A 21,892-nucleotide genomic window follows, 5' to 3' on the forward strand; every position below is an offset into this window, starting at 1 on the left:
TGAGTGATATCTCTTATAGATTAAAGTCAATCTCTGTGGTACTCTCAGAGGGAAAAAAGGAGGAGAAAAAGAGAAACAGACTGAATGTGTGACGTTAAAGTGAGAGTCAAACGCACATTGGACCCCTGTGAGTGTAACAATAAATGAGGTGGCAATTCATCATATATACATAAATCAGTAAAAAATATGCACCACCGACATGAGTGTTTATCTAAGAAAGAGAGCGAGCGCTTTTTGGTATCTATGTTCATATATTATCAAGGTATTTGCTAGAATATGAAAACATGTAAGGAACTCTGTCAATATGAGATGAGAGGGGTGTTTTAAGATTTTTATGTTTTATTTAGGGGTTTCTATTAATTACAAAAAACTCCCAGTGATAATTCAAGACGATGTGGAGACAACAGAACAAAAATATAAAAAAGCATCTCTCTAAATTGACAGACATTTAAAAGTAGATGTGCATCCTGACAAAATATATTTTCTGCAAACAACATTTGAATCTGAATATTTCTTTATAAGTAGATTGAAGCCTGTTTCCACCACATGAAAAAAAAAATATTAATAATAATAATCCTTTTTCTTTTTTTATATTTCCACTCCAATATCACAATTGTGAAACATAAAGTCACAATTATGAGAAAATAAATTTGCAATTTTGAGGAATAAAGAATCAATTATGAGGAAGTCACAATTGTGAGAAAAATAAAAGGATTACAATGTAAAAGATTATTATTGTGTACATAAAGATAAAAATGCCTACATGTCATAATGGATATAGTCATTGCATGTATCAGAATTATCTATTTGCTGTAATGATGAATGAAATTGGCTACTTATTTAACCCATCGTGGCAATACACACATGTATTTAAATTGACTTGTAAGGTTGATGGTGTCTATATTCCGCTGTGTAAATAGCGAATCCGCCATGGTGCAAGAGCAACTGGCTTCTAAAGGGAACGGGAGATGATACTCTGATTGGTTTATTGCACATTATGCCCAAAACACACCCATGACTCATTAAGAGACTAGGTACAACCATTATAGAATTTTTTTCCGTCGTAAAACTAGCAAAAGTGGATTCGGACACGGCCCAAGTGCACTTGCGCCATGCGCTTTAGACCATGTGCTTTATACCATGCGTTCAGATCAATAAAATAGGGCCCATAAAGTTGCAATTATAAGAAACATTGAGAGCAACAGTGAGCTGCCAGATATAGTCTCAATTAAAATAAATAAAGTTGCTATTAGAAAGGGTTTCGTAAAGATATAGTCTCATTTGAGATTTTTTTTTATGTGAAATAAAGTTGCAGTTATAAATTGTTTTACTTTATATACTTTATATATGAGATATATTTACCATTATGAGATATAGTCACAATTATGATTATAACCTCATAAACTGTAAGATATAAAATCGCAATAAGAAATTAAGATGCAACTGCAAGATAGTAAGTACCAATTATGAGAAATAGTCATTATTGTGAAATATAGTCTTAATTATAAGGGGAAAAAATCTAAACTAGTGTTGAGGAAAGTTACTTTTAAAAGTAACAAATTGTGTTGCTTAGTTACTTTTTATGTAAAGTAATGTGTTACGTTACTTTTGCGCTACTTTTTCTCATCTGGGCTTGGTTGTTTGTTTTTTGAATAACAACAAAAAAGTTATATTTGTGGCAAATGTAAAGGCTCTTTGGTAGGGCTGTGCGATATTGAAGAAAAATGCGATATCCTTGTTAAATATTGCGATATTCGATATGCGATACAATATTGCTTTAAGTGTGTCAAATCTATTTCCTTCCCCAACTGATATCTTTCACTTAAAGCATAACCAACTGTGTTTACATGAATACTCATCAAGACAGCCATTTTGACATAACTGTGTGTGTATTTTCGAGTGTGAAACAAGACACGAAAAAAGAACGTCTTGTGCACGTTTCGGTGTGTGGCAGACAGCGCGAGACTGCAAGGAGTTGTTTTTTGCAAGTTATTGCGTTTAATAACTCCTTTTAACGTCAAGCAAGTCACATAAGTATCAGTCGTGTGCCCAGTCTATTCTCTGCTATATGCGTCAACCTGAAACGTACACTTTTCACAATGTTGAAGTAGCATATTAAAATCATTCAGATATTGCGTACCCTTGCGATATACATATTGCGATATGTACATTTGCGATATTTTGATAATTTCGATATATTGCGCAGCCCTACTCTTTGGCATTACTTATTTGAAAAAGTAACTTTGTTGTAAATTTAAAAGTAATGTGTTACTTTCCTATTTACTTAAAGTAATCCGATTACATAACTCCCGTTACTTGTAATAAGTAACGCCCAACACTGGCAGCAACTGTAAGTTGCAATTATTAAGAAATAAAGTCGCAACTTTGAGATATAAAGTTCCAATAAAAAGAGATAGTTGCAAATAAAGTTTCAACTGTGAGTTATAAGTCTCAAATACAAGAAATAAGTTGAAATAACAAAGCCTTTCTTTAAATAAAGTACCAGTTATGAGAAACAATCACCATTGTCAGATGTAGTCGCAATTATGAGGAACAATTCACACCTGTGACTAATCAACTCTGTAAGATACTGTATAAAGATGCAATTATAAGTAATGAAGATGCAATTCTGAGATAAAAAGTCCCAATAGTAATAAATAGTTGCACTTGTGAGATATAAAGTCACATTCGTAATAAACAGGCACATCTGTGAAATCACATTTGTGAGAAATAACGTCACAATCGTGATACATTGTGTAACTAAAGTCACAGCAGGTTTCATAGAAAACAAGTGTGCATGAGGATGCATTGCATGATGATGATGGGGCAATCTGTAACATTATAGGCAGATTCACATGCAGAATAAAGCATATGTTTGACACCTAGTTCACCAGTTCAGTGCAGTGTGACAACACTGGGAAGTCGAGCCTCCAAACCGCCAGACCCTGAACTGAGACCACCGAGCAAAGAAGGAAATCTGAATGAATGGCAACACATGCGAACATGTGTGCAATTATTATGCCATTTGCCTCCACAGGATGCGGGTTTGGGGCAGTTCCAGGTATGATTTCACAGATTTTCTGCCAGAAACCTCATATTCAAGTTTATGGAGCAAAATAGTTTGTTTTAATTGCGCAACAGTCGAATGACCACCTTTTGTTTGCGCATAAATGGACGTGGTATTGAAGGCCTTGTGTTTCACTCAGCATCTGGCTGTGATCCACCGCCCAGCCCTCGATTCAATCCTGTCAAGGAGAACTGGAGCAGACCCTGACTATGCAACTTCGAAAACACAGGGACATCCTGAAAGCTGCTGACAGAGAAAACAGCCGTCGACAACGACTCAAGAAGCTTGCACTACAAAGTCTAAAAGTTTAGGGCTCATAGCAACAGCTTGAAAAAGTGTGGTTTGGAAAATTACGCAACACGCTGGGCTCGACAATACAGATTTTATTTCTGCATGTCCAGTCAGGCCAGTAATTCAGATGTTTAATTGCCCTCACAATGTTTTCGCTGGACACACCACAAAATATCTATAATTTAAAAATGTTTTAGGTAACACTTTACAATAAGGTTTCATTAGTTAACACAAACTAAGAATGAACAATACTTTAGCATTTATTAATCTTAGTTCATGTTCATTTCTACATTTACTAATACATTATTCAAATCAAAAAGTTGTATTTGTTAACAATAATACTTTGTGAACATGAACAAGTAATGACTCACTGTATTTTTATTAACTATAACATTAACAAAGATGAATAAATACAGTAACAACTGTAATGGTCATTGTTAGTTCATGTTAATGAATATATTAACTACTGTTAACAAATGAGACCTTATTAAGTGTTACCATCATTTTAAATAATTAAATGTATATTTAAAATAAAATTTAATCATTATTAATTTTAAAAGTATAAATTAACTTTAAATAAATAAAAACATATTTAATTATGTGTGAAAAATTATACATCTTTTGAGATATAATTTAATATAAAATGTAAAATAAAAATATTTCAAATAAATTATAAATGCATAGAACAAAAATAAAAAAATGTACATCGAAAATGTGCAATGCCAGTGCATATTTATACTTGCCCTTCCACTTATCATAAATTTATTTTTTATTGTTAAATGTTATATTTTAAATTATATTTATATTTTTTGCGTGTGTTTGAAAAATTACACAATATTTTATATACTATTAATAAGATTTAATTTAAGATTTAAACAGATTTATATTTAAAAAAAATGTAATTTAATGTTACGTTTTCTTTACAAATTAAAAATAAGCTTGGAATTATAGAGTTGTAAAAAAAAAAAAATATATATATATATATATATATATAAACATACACATACATACTTACATACATACATACATACATACACATACATAAACACATACATACTTACATCCATACATACATACATACACATACATACACACACACACACAGACACACACACACACACACACACACACACACACACACACACACACACACACACACACACACACACACACACACACACACACACACACACACACACACACACACACACATAAATGTATAAGAAAACGTAACATTTAATACAAAAATGTAAGTAAAATCTGTCTGGCATTTTATATATATATATATATATATATATATATATATATATATATATATATATATATATATATATATATATATATATATATATATATATATATATATATATATATATATATATATATATATATATATATATATATATATATATATATATATATATATATATATATATATATATATATATATATATATATATATATATATAAAATGCCAGACAGATTTTACTTACATTTTTGTATTAAATGTTACATTTTTTTTACAAATAAAAAAAATAAGCTCGGTATTATAGAGTTGTAAATTGTCATATGCTGCAAAATGTTACTGATCAGTTATTTTTAGTTTACTATTCCAAATGCTATTAGGACTAAATCCCAAATCATTCGTACGATTTCTACAAAAGCTCCATCTATAAATCTATGATATCCAGCTATGTAATTTCCCTTAGTGATAAGTTTAAATGAGCAGAATTTGCCAAAACATTACACAAAACCAAATGTTTACAGAAGTACTGTATGATCAACTTGCCCCAAACTCTCTGACACTGACTGTGAACATGAAGGTCATCCTTACACACAAATATAAAACACCAGACATACTTTAAAACGGTCTTTTACCCCTCGGCAACACACAGTGATATGCGAAGCATTGTAACAAAAGCACCTCATATGCAAACAAAGCCAGAACAATAGAGGCAAATTTATCTTCTTCTCATTAAAACACACGAATGTAACCGCATATACACTGGCGAGAGTGTGCGCATGAGTTAACTAAGTGTACGAACAGGAAGACAAGCCGGCCAGAGGCGCAGAGCCAGACAGACTGAGGTCTCTCTCTCTCCGTCATGGTGAGTCAGTTCAGCAGCGTGGTTCATGTCAGGACATGTTTCCCAGCAGCTGGCTCAACAGGACCTCTTATGCAATAAACAGGGAATCAGACAGAGTCAGTGAGAAAGGTATAGGGAAACAGGGAAAAGAGGAAGAGATAACAAAAAAAGAGGAGTGATTATGATTGGAAGAACTTCATATGGCATGGAGAACAGGACAAAGAGCAGGTGCAGCGGCCACATGCCCTTAAAGGGCACGGACTTTCATCATGTATAAAAAGCCTTCGCCTTGCTGTAATGTGCAGTACGGCAGTTTATATCCAAAGGACATGAGCCGGTCATTACCGCTAAATAGACCTGATGGGATAAATAAATGGATATTGATTTGATTTGGCATTTGATCACACGAGAAGAGAAAGACAGAGGACTGATGTGAGAAATAAAACTAGCTTAACTATTATTATACAGTTACCTGTGGTTCTCATGCATATATGACTGCATTTGAATGCCACGGGTGACCAATCAGAAAGAAGTATTTTAATGTAATTGCATTTAATTGCAATAAGTAATTGCATTTAAAGTTCTGGCTGTCAGCTAGGTGTAATGTTTGACTTTCTGAATCTCACATGTTTACTTTGACGTTATATCATTATAAGCATTGAGGGCAAAAATGGTATTTGCAAACTTCCATAATGTTTCATTTTTCCTCAAATTTCTTTTTTTATTTATAGTCGTGTAGCGTACACTGTATGTATACACAAATGAAATTATAATATAATAAATATAATATAATAAAATGTATATAATATAATATAGTATAATATAATATATAATTTAATTTATATTATATAATACAATACAATTCAATATAATATAATATATAAAAATATAATATAATATAATATATAAAAAATAATATAATATAATAAATAATATAATTGTATTTAATTAATATAATACAATATAATAAAATACAATATAATTAATATAATATAATATAATATAATATAATATAATATAATATAATATAATATAATATAATATAATATAATATAATATAATATAATATAATATAATATAATATAATAAATAATATAATTTTATTTAATTAATATAATACAATATAATAAAATACAATATAATTAATATAATACAATACAATACAATACAATACAATATAATATAATATAATATAATATAATATAATATAATATAATATAATATAATATAATATAATATAATATAATATAATATAATATAATATAATATAATATAATATAACGTAACAAGACAAGCGGTTCAGAAAAAGGATGGATGAATATAATATAATATAATATAATATAATATAATATAATATAATATAATATAATATAATATAATATAATATAATATAATATAATATAATATAATTAATATAATATAATATAATATAATATAATATAATTAATATGATATAATATAATATAATATAATATAATATAATATAATATAATATAATATAATATAATTCATATAATATAATATAATATAATATAATATAATATAATATAATATAATATAATTAATATAATATAATATAATATAATATAATATAATATAATATAATATAATATAATATAATATAATATAATATAATATAACAACGTAGTGTAAGACAAGTGGTCTGGAAAAAGGATAGATGAATATATTATATTATATTATATTATATTATATTATATTATATTATATTATATTATATTATATTATATTATATTATATTATATTATATTATATATATATTATATTATATTATATTATATAACATAACATAACATAACATAACATAACATAACATAACATAACGTAACGTAACGTAAGACAAGTGGTTTGGAAAAAAGACAGATGAATATAATGTAATATAATATAACATAACGTAACGTAACGTAACGTAACGTAATGTAATGTAATGTAATGTAGTGGTTTGGAAAAAGGATAGATGAATATATAATAAAATTAATATAATATAAAATAAAATAAATATAAAATAATGTAATATAATATAATATAATGTTTTTTTAATCACTAAGAATCTAACAAAAAAAAATTTCCCAAATGAAACTGAATATATAGCAGAATTTTTTCCTTATTTATACTCTTTATATATATATATATGTGTTTATGAATATAAAATAATATATCTATAAGAAATCTGTAATTACTGATTCTGACTTCAGCAGATGAATCGTCAGATTGATACAAAACAGTATCTAGTTCATGAGAATTTTAAACAAACCAATAGAGAAAACATAAAAAGATTGAATTTCTGTGTAAATCAGACATTGACACACTGATTGTTTGTGTTTGCATGCAGCTCGCGAGGACAATTCAACAGAAAGACGTTTTCTTGCCAATGTTTGATAGTAAACAATCTCTTTAGCTCATCACATTGTGTAAAATCACATTCACAACATGATATATTCCGCTGTGGTGATGCAGGTTTAAAAAAAAGCAGTGCAGCGATTTATCCTGCTCAATAAAAAGGCTCAATTTATGATTTCCTTCCATTTGTAGATTGTAAAAACCCACAGTTATAGTCTAGACCGAAGGATCGATTATCGCTATCAGTAAAACTTTGATCCGAGCTCAAGGGAATCCTCCGTTCACCTGTGCAGCGTCGCACCTACAGCCGGCACAGCTGAAAACCATCTGCTGCGGTTGGAGGGAGCCGGGCCGCCTTAACAAGTAGGCAAAGTGTCAGGCAGGATTAATGCGCTACCTTAAACCTGAGTTAATAATAAATGAGATGTTTACTCATTCAGGGGGGAGCGCATAGATAACAGACCTCCAGACCCCTCCTTTAAGTGCCAAAAAGATAAATTCTGGTTAAGTGGGACCTGCCTGCCTGCATTATACCCACCTCCCCCTGCTCCCACCCCGTCATTACCAACAAAACAAGGGCTTTAGCCCACTTACTGAAGGGAAAGGTCAAATTACAAGCTCTTTTTTGGTTCCCATAATGAATATGCAGCTAACCAGCGACGATTTCCCCGAACACAAGTAGGGTCAGCGCCACAGACGCACACATAGGGCCATATGAAACAGTTTTATTTGACTTTTTCCCCCAAAAAAAATTCTGGATTCTGTTTTAATGCTTATTACATTTTAGTAATGTATGTCTAATTAATAGAAATCATGGAAGAACAATTTATTACAAGTTTAAAGCTGCAGTCCGTAACTTTTTGCGTTCTAGCAGTTAATAAACAGAACTGCATGCGTCTTGCGGAAGAACATTGCAGCCGGAGCTACTTCTCTCTGTTTATGTCTATGGCGAGTCACGCAGCGCTTCCGGTCTTAAATAGTCCCAATATAAACACTTATTATAAGTGTAACATAATGATTCAGGGTAAGACAAATACACAGTTTGGAAAATGAATTCATGTTGTACATTCTCATTATATAATTTTTGTAAATCTTGAACACAAAAAAAGTTATGTACAGCAGCTTTAACAAAAATACAATTTTTAGGGCCATGTGAAATCCATTAAATTTTTCCCCCCCAAATTCGGTTTTATTTTTTCCTGAAATTCATTCAAATTAGTGATTGAAAAGCATGTCTCATTAATAGAAATCATGACATTTATACAATTTAACAAAAATGTATTAAAAGTTTTTTTAGGGCCCAACTAAATCCATGTGTTTTTTCCCAAATTCTTAAAAAATATATATTATTAAAGTTTTTCCGGATTCAGTATTAACCCTCAAATTAAAAAATAGTATGTCTAATTAATAGAAATAGAATTTATGATTTAAAATAAAATCATTAATCAAAAAGTATAAAACCCTACTTTTGATTTTTTTCATGGCAAATTCCGTGACTTTCCACATTATTCTGTAAATTCCATTTTTATGACTGGATTCCGCGTCCACGTTTTCCGCATCACAGGAATCCTAAGGCCCTACACACTGGACTACAATGCACTCAGTCCAGAAAAGCACTGTCCGTGCTTGATGTGTGTTCGGAAAGGAGAACCTTTGATATCTGGACGGTACATGAAGAGCAAAGGCAACGCTCCTAATTCCCTATAAAGCCCGGATGATAGCTCCTGGATTTGAGGTGATCAGTCTCAGCTCCCCACCGTGCTTTACTCTTAAGACCGGTGGGGAGGCTTGAGCGGAACGGCGTGTCCGAGATTTGGCCCCTCAGCTGCTGCTGATGCAGGCAGAAAATGTGGGAAAGAGACAGAGCAAAGGATGGCGCGAACGCCCTGAGAAAGCATAGAAATGTCTTACTCCGGCTCCTTCTTTGCATTCGCCCTCGAAGGGGATTGAACTAATGAGCCCTACCGTTCTCCACTGGGGCCTTCCCAAGACAGCCCTTCTTCAGCAATTGGTTCCAAAGGGTTTAAAAAAAGGCGTCTGCCGCGAAGCTCCTATCTGTCTGCGAGATTACAAAGTAATAAAATAGATGGAGGGACAGAAAGGAGGCATAACGGTGCACAATATTTGCGAACACAAGAGGTTCTTGTGAACAGCTTCACAAACAATGTGATAATTTACAGTACACGCGCACATTCCCCCAGAAACACCTCATGATAATAATCAATCACTTCAAATTTACTAAATAAATCAAGCAAATAATTGATATTTTTTAAATATTTTAAATGTAAATGTTCTTTCAATCTAAATGAATATTTGTGAAAAAGTCAAAATAGTCTCCCTAAATATAATATAATTAATATAATTAATATAATATAATATAATATAATATAATATAATATAATATAATATAATATAATATAATATAATATAATTCATATAATAATATAATATAATATAATATAATATAATATAATATAATATAATATAATATAATATAATATAATTAATATAATATAATATAATATAATATAATATAATATAATATAATATAATATAATATAATATAATATAATATAATTAATATAATATAATTAATATAATATAATATAATATAATATAATATAATATTACATAATATAATATAATATATTATAATATAATATAATATAATATAATATAATATAATATAATATAATATAATATAATATAATATAATTAATATAATATAATATAATATAATATAATAATATTTTACTTTATATTATAAAATATCATTCAATTACTTGATTATTATTATTACTTGACTGATACAGATCAAGTGTAAATAAATAAATGTTAAAAAGTAAACTTGTTTGTTTAGACAATAATAAAAAAATAAATCAATAACATCTATTAAAATAATCAATATTTTTATTGAATATTTGTAAAAATTTCAAAACATTATCTAATGTAATACATTGTTATATTTAGAGACTATTATATAAATTATATATTATATTATATTATATTATATTTATTATATTATATTATATTATATTATATTACATTACATTACATTACATTACATTACATTACATTACATTACATTACATTACATTATATTATATTATATTATATTATATTATGTTATTGGTTATGACTGATACAGACCAGTGTTTTAAATTTAAATGTTTTAATAACCAATATAAAAAACTAGTAAATAAATAAATAAAATGTTAAAAAGTACATTTAAACAATAACTTAAAAACTAACAAAATTAAAATATCATTATTAATTATTATTTTTATTATTATTATAAAATTTACACTATATTTTGCAGCAATAAGGTGGAAATGTTGCAGTTTTTTGACGTAATGAAACCGCACAGATACAGATACTTCACACATGAACAATCTCTTTTTCTTTCAAAGCGTCAGGAGGTTCTTTCCTTTATGTTGTGCATTAAAATTGTGTAATGCACTCCTACGGTAGCCATGGATACCACATGTGCATACACAACTTTATTCATTTGGTGGACTTACATTCCATTCAAGGTACACATCTACATTTTATCAGTTCATACACTCCCTGGAAATCAAACCCATGACCTTGTAATGTAATGTAATGTAATAACTAAGTAACTAAGGAGGAGTGTGTGTTTAACCACTAAACAGCCTCAAATGTCCAGGCACAATCTCAAAGGTCAAAGAACCTAGCGTTCCACAGGCGTCCCATTTTGTCCTCATAAACAGATTGTCGTCTCAAGACGAGTTGCTTTAGCCTCAAAAGTTTACCTACCGCCGTCTCCGTTACAGCCTGACCACAAACTGAAAAACAGCCTACACAAAAAATCCCTGTCAGAAACAAATGTCGGATTTCCCAGGCATCAGTCAGCACAAAACAATTTCAACAAAGTCCAGCGGGACCTGGAAATGTGACGAGGCGTGCGCCGCTCCGAATACCACCCCTTTCGCTAGCAACAGAGATGTTTTCCAGGCAACCATTCACAAATAAACCATTCAGAGACTGAATCACTCACGAAGAAAGAGAGAAAACACTTGGTGTCAAGGCTCTTTATCTATGATTGCAACAAATTAAATAAGTTTTTTTGAAAAGAAGCTGCTTTGACAAAAGAAGCCCCATTGTTTCCTGCTGTTGCCGCCCAACCACTAACACACACAATCACCATCCGACATTAAATTATAAACTCCATCAAAGGTTTTGCGAACGACTGCCCCAACGCATCTCCGTCCCCTCCTCGCAAGTGTGTGGTCTGCCGAGAAACGCTTCTTTTATTCATATTTGTTATTTGGAGCTCCTCGGAGGGGGAACAAGGGCCCGTGTACCAGGCAGATCTGCTTATGCTCCGCCACGCTTCCTCTGTTCTCCAAAACAGCCGTGGCACGCCGCAGTGTGTCTGGAGAGTCTGGGGGGACGAAAAGCGAGACACTTCTCTAATGACTGCCGCGCTTGGCGCAATGAATCACTTTTTCCTGAAAACATGTCCTCTAGTCCTCCATTTGCCAAACGCTACCAAGTCAACCAGGGACCAAAAGAGCTAATACTCTGAGGTCTACCTGCTGGTATAAATCATTAAAGCACTTCCTCCTCCGAGATAATGGAGCGGTTTGTATATTTCTTATAGCACAAAGGAGCAGGAATTGTTCCCTCCTTGCCACTTTCATTTGCCTTTTTAGAAGCAAATTTAAGCTGCTTGAGTTTTAAGATCGAACAGAATGGCTAATACTGTATACTGTATAAAAACGTGATGGAGAATTAAAGCTCAGAGGACAAACTAAACATATAGTGTGAAAGAGATGAATAATTTACAGACTTTAATTTAAAACTAAAAGTGCTCTAAATAAAATATTGCTGCGGTGTTAGAAAGTCTTCAACAGTGTTCTGAAAATCAAACTAATCCATCCGAGAATCAAGAATGTTGGCTTAGACATAATAGGGCATTTACAGGCCTCTGGAATTGTGTGTATGAGACTGTTAGGTTTCAATTGAAAAGTGATTAATTTCTTTGAATATTATGTTACATTTCAATAAAGTAGATCACTGATATTTTAAGATTGATGTCATTAAAGAGTTAGTTCACCCCCAAAATATGAAAAGTATCCCATAATTTACTCACCCTCAAGCCATCCTAGGATTATATGACTTTCTTCTTTCAGCCAAACACAATCTGAGTTATATTTAAACAACATCCTGGCTCTTCCGAGCTTTATAATGGGAGTAAGTAGTAACTTTTTGAATTTTGAAGCCCAAAAAAGTGCATCCATCCATCATAATAGTAATCCATACGGCTCCGGGGGGTTAATAAAGGCCTTCTGAAGCGAAGCGATGCGTTTTTGTAAGAAAAATATTCATATTTAAAACTTAAACTTATAAACTATAATCGCTGCTTCCAGTAACGGCCGTACGCAAGTCTAGTTCCGGCTGATGAGTGACCTCTGACTCGACACATGACGTATGGAGTGGTGCAGGTATGACATCACTTTGTAGGCCAAAACGCGGAAGCGAGTTAGCATTTTAACACTTCCGGTTCCATCGTTTTTTGAATGGGGTTTTGGCTAAATGGCTGAAATAAGGTCTGTGGTGAACACAAGCTCAAGACACTTTCACGTTTTATTCCACGACATAAAATGCATCAGTATTACCACACTCATGATGGGACTACAGAGCAGTGGCGGCTGGTGGGGGTAGGGGGTTGGGACAGTGTCTTCACTTTTATCTTTTTACACATTCATTTCCCACATATAATGAGGAAAGGAAAAACAGCAACAACAGACTAGCATGTTGACTATTTGAACATAAATTTTGCTCTCCTTTCTTTCTGGCCAGCAAATTTCTCAATGACTCTCTGATTAAAGTCAGTCATCTCAGTAGTGTCATGACGTTTGCATATTTCAGTTAGATATTTGAGGTCTCTTACCCCTGTTGTTGTCCACAAAACGTCAGTACCGACACTTTGAAATAAAAGACAGGGAAAGCAATAAAGGGCATTGCTAACAACACATCCAGCCAGCTACCTACGTTTCTCATAACAAGCGCGTGAAGCTCAGAGTGCAGCTTTTGTCAAGGCGCCGGCAGCTAGATTTGTAAATCGCGTTGTTCCGGGATCCTTCATCATTTGGTTTTATTCCAGCGAACGGCGTGTGAAAGAATTTGGTTTAACTGCTGCCATCTCGACGAAAGTGATTATCATAACAAGGTTTTGGTGGAGTCGGAGTAACTGTGTCGCCCGCACACTTTCTCTTTAGCGGCCAAGAGCGGAAAGTTGAATGACAGTTGACAAGAACCAATCAGATTTGATAAAATAACACGCATCCAATTCTGATTCGCCAGGGACGCAGCGACCTGCGTCCGGAGGAGGATCTTTAAAAAACAATTAGAGACCAGCTTCAGGTCACATGCTGCCCGTAGATTTTTTAACTCAGATAGACATCCATTTGTCCGGCTTCCCTCGCGCATGAAACCGCATGAAACATATTGAAGAACATATTAGTTAACCGATCAAAGCCAGTTTTTATTAAATGCTGAGGCTCTTACTAACAGCCGGCACGTCGTATGAGTAAACTATTTTATTTTTATTTCATTTTTATATCATTTTTGTATACATGTATATTTCTGGAATTTTGATGGGGGCCCTCTATTGACCAGCCGCCACTGCAACAGAGGCTGTCGGGGAGATTAAACTTCATCATGCTGAAAAGGTAAGACCTGTCCGCTTTTACAGCCCCGCTATGCTTATAATTGTGCTCTTATAAACTATTTTAACTCAAACGTTCTGGGAAAATGTTTTGAGATAAAAACTTGAAGAGTTGTCGGAAGCTTAGTGATGGTGACGTTGAAGTCTAGCGACCATGGTGTAGTCCGTTTATAGCCTACATTTAGCTTTTTACTTCTGGCAACTGCATTTAGAATTTAGGCTTTAAAATATATAAAAGTTGTGACAATTATCTTTATGGACAGAACGTGCAAGTGTCATAAACTTTTGTTGATTTTTTAGCAATAATCCAAAAGCCTATGGGAAAATCCTAAAGGGTTTTTGTCGTGGGAACCAGTGCGATGCTAACAGCCAGTTGGAGTACAAAGTGATGTCATTCCTGCACCACAGAGGAAAACAAAACACTGGTCACGAATTCTAAGTCTAAAACGAGAATTTTTCAAGAGAAATGTTGCAGGAGCTTGAGTTTGTTGCTCAGCCCTATTTGTTTGAACCGCGTATCTAAGGTGTCTAAGCTCAAGCTACTCCAACATCCTACGTCGGGTCAGAGGTCACTCTTCCACAGGAACTAGACTTGTGTACGGACGTTACTGGAAGCCAGTGATTATAGTTTATAAAGTTATATATATAGATATATTTTTCTTACAAAAACGCATCGCTTCACTTCAGAAGGCCTTTATTAACCCCCTGGAGCCATATGGATTACTTTTATGATGGATGGATGGATGCACTTTTTTGGGCTTCAAAATCTCAAATTACTATTCACTCCCATTATAAAGCTTGGAAGAGCCATAATCATTTTTAATACAACTCAGATTGTGTTTGGCTGAAAGAAGAAAGCCATATCAATCATGGGATCATTTTTGGGTGAACTAACCATTTAAGGCCTGGTTTCACAGACATTATTATTAGTAGTAGTATTAGTAGTATTGAAACCCCCAGTGCAAAAAAGTACAGTTTGTTTATAATGTGCATTATGAACGCAAAGATTTTCAGAGTCTGAGTTCACTTTTCACTACTTCTTGGTCCGACTTTAAGTGGTATTTAAGTGTGAAAGTATAGAACAAACTAAACGGGAGTGTTTCCAAAAAGCATCTGTAGCCAACTATGTTCGCAAGTTCCATCATTACCCACACAATTCAACAGAACTCGTGACCCTAGTTGGCTTCTGGAAATGCACACCAGTTCGTTTCTGGTATATTTATAAGAAACAGACACAGTGACATGATCGTGCTTATGAAATGCGTGTGGCAGAGAGACATGTGTACAGTGACCTCAGCATTTCTCCCTCATTAACTGAGCAGCGGTTCCTGCCCTCTGTGATGAATTTCCTCCCATCTGATAGATGATCTTACATTTGTCATGGAAGCAAAACACAACTGATTTTAATTCAGCTCCATGTTAATTACATCTAATTTGATTTTAAAAGTCGTAAATCATAATACCGCACCCTCTATTCGACTGCTCTCGCTCTTTGAGAGACTCTGAAACAGGCCTCATTTCTTCTCCCAGAGAGGGCTGTCTGTTTTCTTTCTACAATACTGTTTGCGTTTTTTCGTTTGTCTGTGAAAAAGCGCATCAGTGCGCAGAGAAAGCGGTTATGCGATTGAAACCCGAGCTGTGTCTGGGGCACGACGTTGTGACTAACCAATTAACTCTCTCGTTTTTTCGCCTGCCTCTGTCGAGGAGGGCCAAAGAGACTTGGTAGCAGTGATATGACTGGTGTCGGAGAGCACATCAAAGCGGGAGGCCTGGGAGAGGCCCGCCATTACCTTTGAACATTGGATGAGGATTGGAGGGACAGCCAGTACTCTTCAGGCTAGACACAGATCACAGGCTAAGCAGGCGCCCCGGCACATGCTCTTGCACCACGCTCCGTTTCAAAGGCGCCCTAACAATCCGGCCGTGGAGCCGGCTCGTGATCTTTCTCTTGTTCTCTCAAAGGGACTTGCCGAGGAGTGTCCCGTGAATAGGTGTTGGTAGGAGATGGCCTTTAAAACTGTTTTTTTTTTTTTTTGTACAGAGTTGTGTTAAGGTGCAGTCACATTTATCGTCACTCGTGTCTCTAAACTATTGACAATGACATTTTTTAGCACAAGAAATTTTGCTAAAGCGGACGCAGCTTTAGAGGCTCGTAATCATGCATCTGGGACAAGAATAAAATGCTATTTGTCATCAAATAACCCACGACTCTACAACATTTTTGACCCATGCTGGCAAAATGAGTCGGTATGTGCACGGGCTAATTACAAGCCACAGGCAAAACAAGTCAAATATGTCAAATTTTGGTCAAATTTGAGGTTTTCACCAAAATGAGTTCATTAAGCCCTCGTCTAGTGATCCCAATGCACCGAATAGTAACTAAACATCTAAAATGATCTTCATTTGTATGTTTTCTGTGAGGTGTACCTTTCTTTCTTTTGTTTTAATAATCCATGAAAAATTGCAGTTTTTCTCTGCTCGCTTCTCGACGGCTGGTGCTTCCCCTCAGCACAAGTTTGTTATCGTTCTTGTAAAGCACATCAATCCAACTTTGTTAAAGGGATAGTTCACCCAAAAATATTAAATTATCCTATGATTTACTCCCCCTCAAGCCATTCTAGGTGTATATGACTTTCTTCTTTCAGACGAACACAATCTGAGTTATATTAAAACATATCCTGGCTCTTTCAAGCTTCATAATGGCAGTGAATGGCGGTCCTGATTTTGAAGTCCAAAAAAGTGCATCCATCCATCCATCATAAAAGTAATCCATACAGCTCCAGGGGTTAATAAAGGCCTTCTGAAGCGAAGCGATGCGTTTTTGTAGGATGAATATCTATATTTATACTTTTTTGATGAATTATATTTATAGCCCCCCCAAAAAAAATCTCCGGTTCTACATGATTCATGTAAATGACCCAGTGGACCAAGAAAATGACGATTGTCGCCGAAAAGCGACAAGTTTGCAGGTGTGATTAGATCCGTGCATTACAGATGGCCATCACTGGACACATGCTGAGAAAACTTCTCTAACCGGTTAAAGCTACCACCACAATTGAGCCTTGGTGCTCACGTGGGAAATGTGAGTTCAAACCCAGCCTGCAACATTTCCAGATTCCATTTCTGACTCTTTTCCTGTCCACATCTACTATGGCATTATAGCTTAAAAAGACTTCAGAGACTTTAGAAAGCTTCAACACCACAAAGAGAGCAAGACTGCCTCCAATTTAAAGTAGTTTCATTCCTACACAGCATATAAAAAAAATCTCACAGCTAAACAATCAAGTACTGAGTCACCACAATACTAGAGCCCATTGTCCTTTAACAATGAAAGTACTTAGCTCAAATGTACAATAAATCCCAAAAATTGCATAATATTCTGTATTACACAAGTTCTTCAGAATTAGTGTTTTGCTTATGCAGCCCCATCGATGACTAATACTGCTGTGTTATAGGCAGCCATTGAATTAATTAATATTCAGCATTTTTTCTAAAATGTGAACTGTCATCAGAAAGCTTAAATGGTCTTGCTGTGCAATGGGACTTGGACGGTGCGAATAACCAAAGTTAGCTGACCCTGTACTGTCTCCTTTATTCAATTACGTCTATCCCTCTACCACACAAAATATTAATTACTCTCATTACATTTCACACTCCCTCTGTTAAGAGTTCAGTAACAGCCGCAAAAGCTGGGATTTAACTGAGGCCTTGGTGATTGTTGCATTGTGAACGTGTGCGCGCGGAGGTCAAAGGAGGAGAGTGTAATGTGATTTTATCTGTACTGAACATCTAATCCCAAATGGAACGCCTTCATATCTGAGCAATTGCACATCCATACACACCTTGACTAGTATTCCAGTTCAAATCTCTTGCATTTTTGCTCTCTCTCAACTCTCACACCTTAAGTTTTGTAACCTATTAGCTGCCATGTATCTTAATGTTTCTGTAGCGATCCTCAACAAAAAGCTTTTGTTCAACTTCAAGGCCTTCCAGCAAAGCAGCGTCGTTTCACTAACTCATAAGAGCAAGGTTTTTGTGAAACTAAGTTGTTTCAATTTTTCTGGAACAAATCATTTTCTTCCTTCTCCCATTTTTCCTCTGCAAGTGACTCATGAGACAATTATATCTTGCTTTACCTCAGAGAAAACCGACAAATTTAGCATATTCACGTTAGCATATACCGCACAATGATTTCCGATTTTAATTGAAACGGGAGAGAAACGACTTCTGCTCCTCCCTGTGTTACAAAAACCAAGAAGTAAATCTAATCGTCTTGGCACAACCTGATCTTTTTCTAATCATCCGGCAAATTCTGACAGAAAAAGGCTTAAGTGGGCGAAGGTGTGTGAAACAGTTTATTAACACGGACGATTATCGAGTTAAGCAGAATGGAGAGAGAGGAAGAGAGAGGAAGAGAGAGAAAAGAGAGAGAGAGAGAAAGAAGGGGGAATGAGCTGGCAATTTGCTTGCTCTGTAGACTCTCATCTCCTCACATCTTTGGGAAAAAAAATGTGAAGAGGACTCCCAGGCTCACAATAAAGGAGAATACTCTCATTCACGCCCGCCAATTAAAAAGATAATTATGCAAATGTAGCATTTACTGAGTCAGCGTGTGGGCAGCCAGAGAGGCAGAGGGAGCGGCGGCGGCCAGAGGAGTAGGATTGACGCAAGTGTGCAGACATAAAAATCTCTAACACAAATGCACGTGGGTAATTCTTGTTTGGCGTAAACACTCCTACCCACCACCTTTGATTACCTTAAACTAAAAAAAAACAAACATAAAAAGCCACTAACCTAAACCTGTGCTTGGAAAGCACACAGTAGTGGGCTTTAAAAATCAATTAGCATGCAAGCCCCGCCCACTCTGTCATCTATGAATGTAGCGGAAAGAGGCCCTCCGACAAGCCACCACCCACTGCCATTGTTAGTTTTGTTAAGAGGAGGATGCATTGGATTTGGAACATGCAAGCAGCGTTTTGTATGTGTTGTCTTGACTAAATTTAGCATCTCCATTAAACAAAGCTGCCAAACGTCCTACATGCCAAGCACATCTTTGATATTTTCTTTAAAACTGTCGCTAGAAAAATGCTAGCTTGTTAACAAGCTTGCTATAATCGATTACCGGTACAAGCACTCTCATTACTACTTAGCAAGAGTGAAAAGAAACCATTTTGGTTTAAAAGGCTCACCGCTCCACAGATTAAGCTTCAACAGCAAAGCTTCAAGTGTCTCAGTATGCTAATCACTCTGAAATGCTAATGAAACACAGAGAACTGACAGGATTTCAATACAATTCTTTTTTAAAGACAGTGAAACTCCTATCTTTTTACCCATTTCAAACAAAGCTTGGAAAAGGAAAATAACAAGGGTAGAAATATTAGAGAAATACATCAATCGCATCAAGTAACTGGTACTTATATCCAATTGGGCGTCAACGTACCATTAGGAGTGTTAAATGTGTGGAAAATTACTATACATAATCTTGAACATCAACAATAGTACTAGGACAAGCAAGAGCCATATGATGACAGCACCACAGGACACAACCCTCTTATCCAAGCTTCCAACAGAGTGACCTCTGATATACATTAAAGGTATAGCCTGTGTCCCCTCTAGAGACACACTTAGAGCCCACTGTGTGCCTGGCATGGGTCACCGTAACTCCAAGTGATCCTTGAACAAAGGCCACATTTGAACCTTGGGATCGAGTGGGAATAGGAGTAAAAGGATTAGTTCACTTCAGAACTAAAATTTCCTGATAATATACTCACCCCCATGGCATCCAAGATGTTTATGTCTTTCTTTCTTCAGTTGAAATACATTCTGTATGTATGGATACATTCTCCATATAGTGGACTTCAATGGGGTCCAACGGTTTAAAGGTCCAAATTGCAGTTTCAATGCAGCTTCAACGAGGTCTGCACAATCCCAAGTCGAGGAATAAGATAAGATTTCGCTAGATTTCCTGATAATTTACTCACTCCAATGGCACCCAAAATGTTTATGTCTTTCTTTCTTCAGTCGAAAAGAAATTCAGGTTTTTGAGGACCCGTTGGACCCCGTTTTCCTCAAAAACCTTGGATGCTATGGGGGTGAGTACATTTTAAAATCAGGAAATTTTCATTCTGAAGTGAACTGTTGAGGAGGAAAAGGACAAGCATGCTTGTGTGTAGTTGAATTATTCAAGGAGTTTTAAGCATGTGTTGGGAACTTGACATAGTTGTCCCTCAGAGAAAACAGAAAGTAGCTGCAACATTTCAACTGGAGACCAATTGCTCCCTAGAGAATCAGTGCTCAAATACATACAGACAAGCTAAATGAATTGAAATCAGTCATCTTTAACATGTTAAATGATGCCTGGCGCTGTTCTACCTTGACATAGGGGCTGTATGTTGAATATTAGAGAGGGTAATTACATGAGACATTAGGAGTTATTAAGTAAGCTGACATGTGTTTCCACTGCTGTCACAACTCGGTAAATTATTCTTTTTTTCTGAGAGCGCAGTAGTGGATGGAGTAATGGAGGGTGGTTGTGCACCTTCACCTCACACCTTAAGCAATCCAGAGTCTCATTGACTCTAATTAGAGGCTTTTACCTGCTGTAGTTGGTGAGAGGGATGCATGTTATTACTGTATGACTCATGCGGGGAAAGCAAGGAAATATCCCAGAGTGATTCCTTTCCTGTCTTAAATACACATATACCCACTTAGGTACATTAATCTCTTGCTTCTTCCGAAGTGCCATTGCCACTCTAATAAAGAGACAGCTGCACTTCTGGCTCCACAATAAAAAGTGAGATCAGCCCTTCCTTTCCTATCCCACGCTGAGGGAAAGCTTACAGAAGTCAGCACTACTGCACTTGTTTGATGTTCTGTTGTACGGGGGTTCATATAGGGCGCTTAGATCAGCTTCCTGTCTGCTGAGGTGGAATCTTCTAGTTGGCAAACAAGTGAGGGATTTTGAAATGCAGCATGTATTCAGAAAGCCCATGCGATAAAAGTTTGTGTCCTTTGGACATAATTTGAAACTCATATTGTTGTACTTGTTAAAGAATCGCTTTAAGTCAATAAGTCACTATAGCTATTGTTTCCCAACTTCGCTCAAGTTCGGCCATGTCCCATATAGCTCAATTGATGTGTGCTTCCAGTCTTACAAGCTTCGGTTGTTGCATACGTGTGTCCATGAAGTTCACAAAAATGAAAGCTCTAGCGTAAGTTCTGCCAGGAAGACTCAAATGTTCCGTCACTCATTATTTTTAGATCTAAGCAATCATTTTCTAACACGGAGTATAAAATATCAGTACTTACACATGTCCGAGTTCGCAGATGTTGATGCCAACATTCCCCTCCATCCTCCCCACCACCACCAGGATGGTCCCTGCCTATACCTTCTGG

At 34.7% G+C, this 21,892-nt stretch overlaps 1 protein-coding gene across 1 annotated transcript in view; it reads right to left on the minus strand.

Annotated features, from left to right (window-relative positions):
- roraa (RAR-related orphan receptor A, paralog a) overlaps positions 1-21,892 on the minus strand; it is a 385,656-nt gene that overhangs the window by 281,097 nt on the left and 82,667 nt on the right. The gene's annotated exons all lie outside the window — the stretch shown is intronic.

The sequence above is a fragment of the Gobio gobio genome (genome assembly GCF_949357685.1).
Source record: "Gobio gobio genome assembly, chromosome: 25".
In the NCBI taxonomy this organism is placed as follows: domain Eukaryota; kingdom Metazoa; phylum Chordata; class Actinopteri; order Cypriniformes; family Gobionidae; genus Gobio; species Gobio gobio.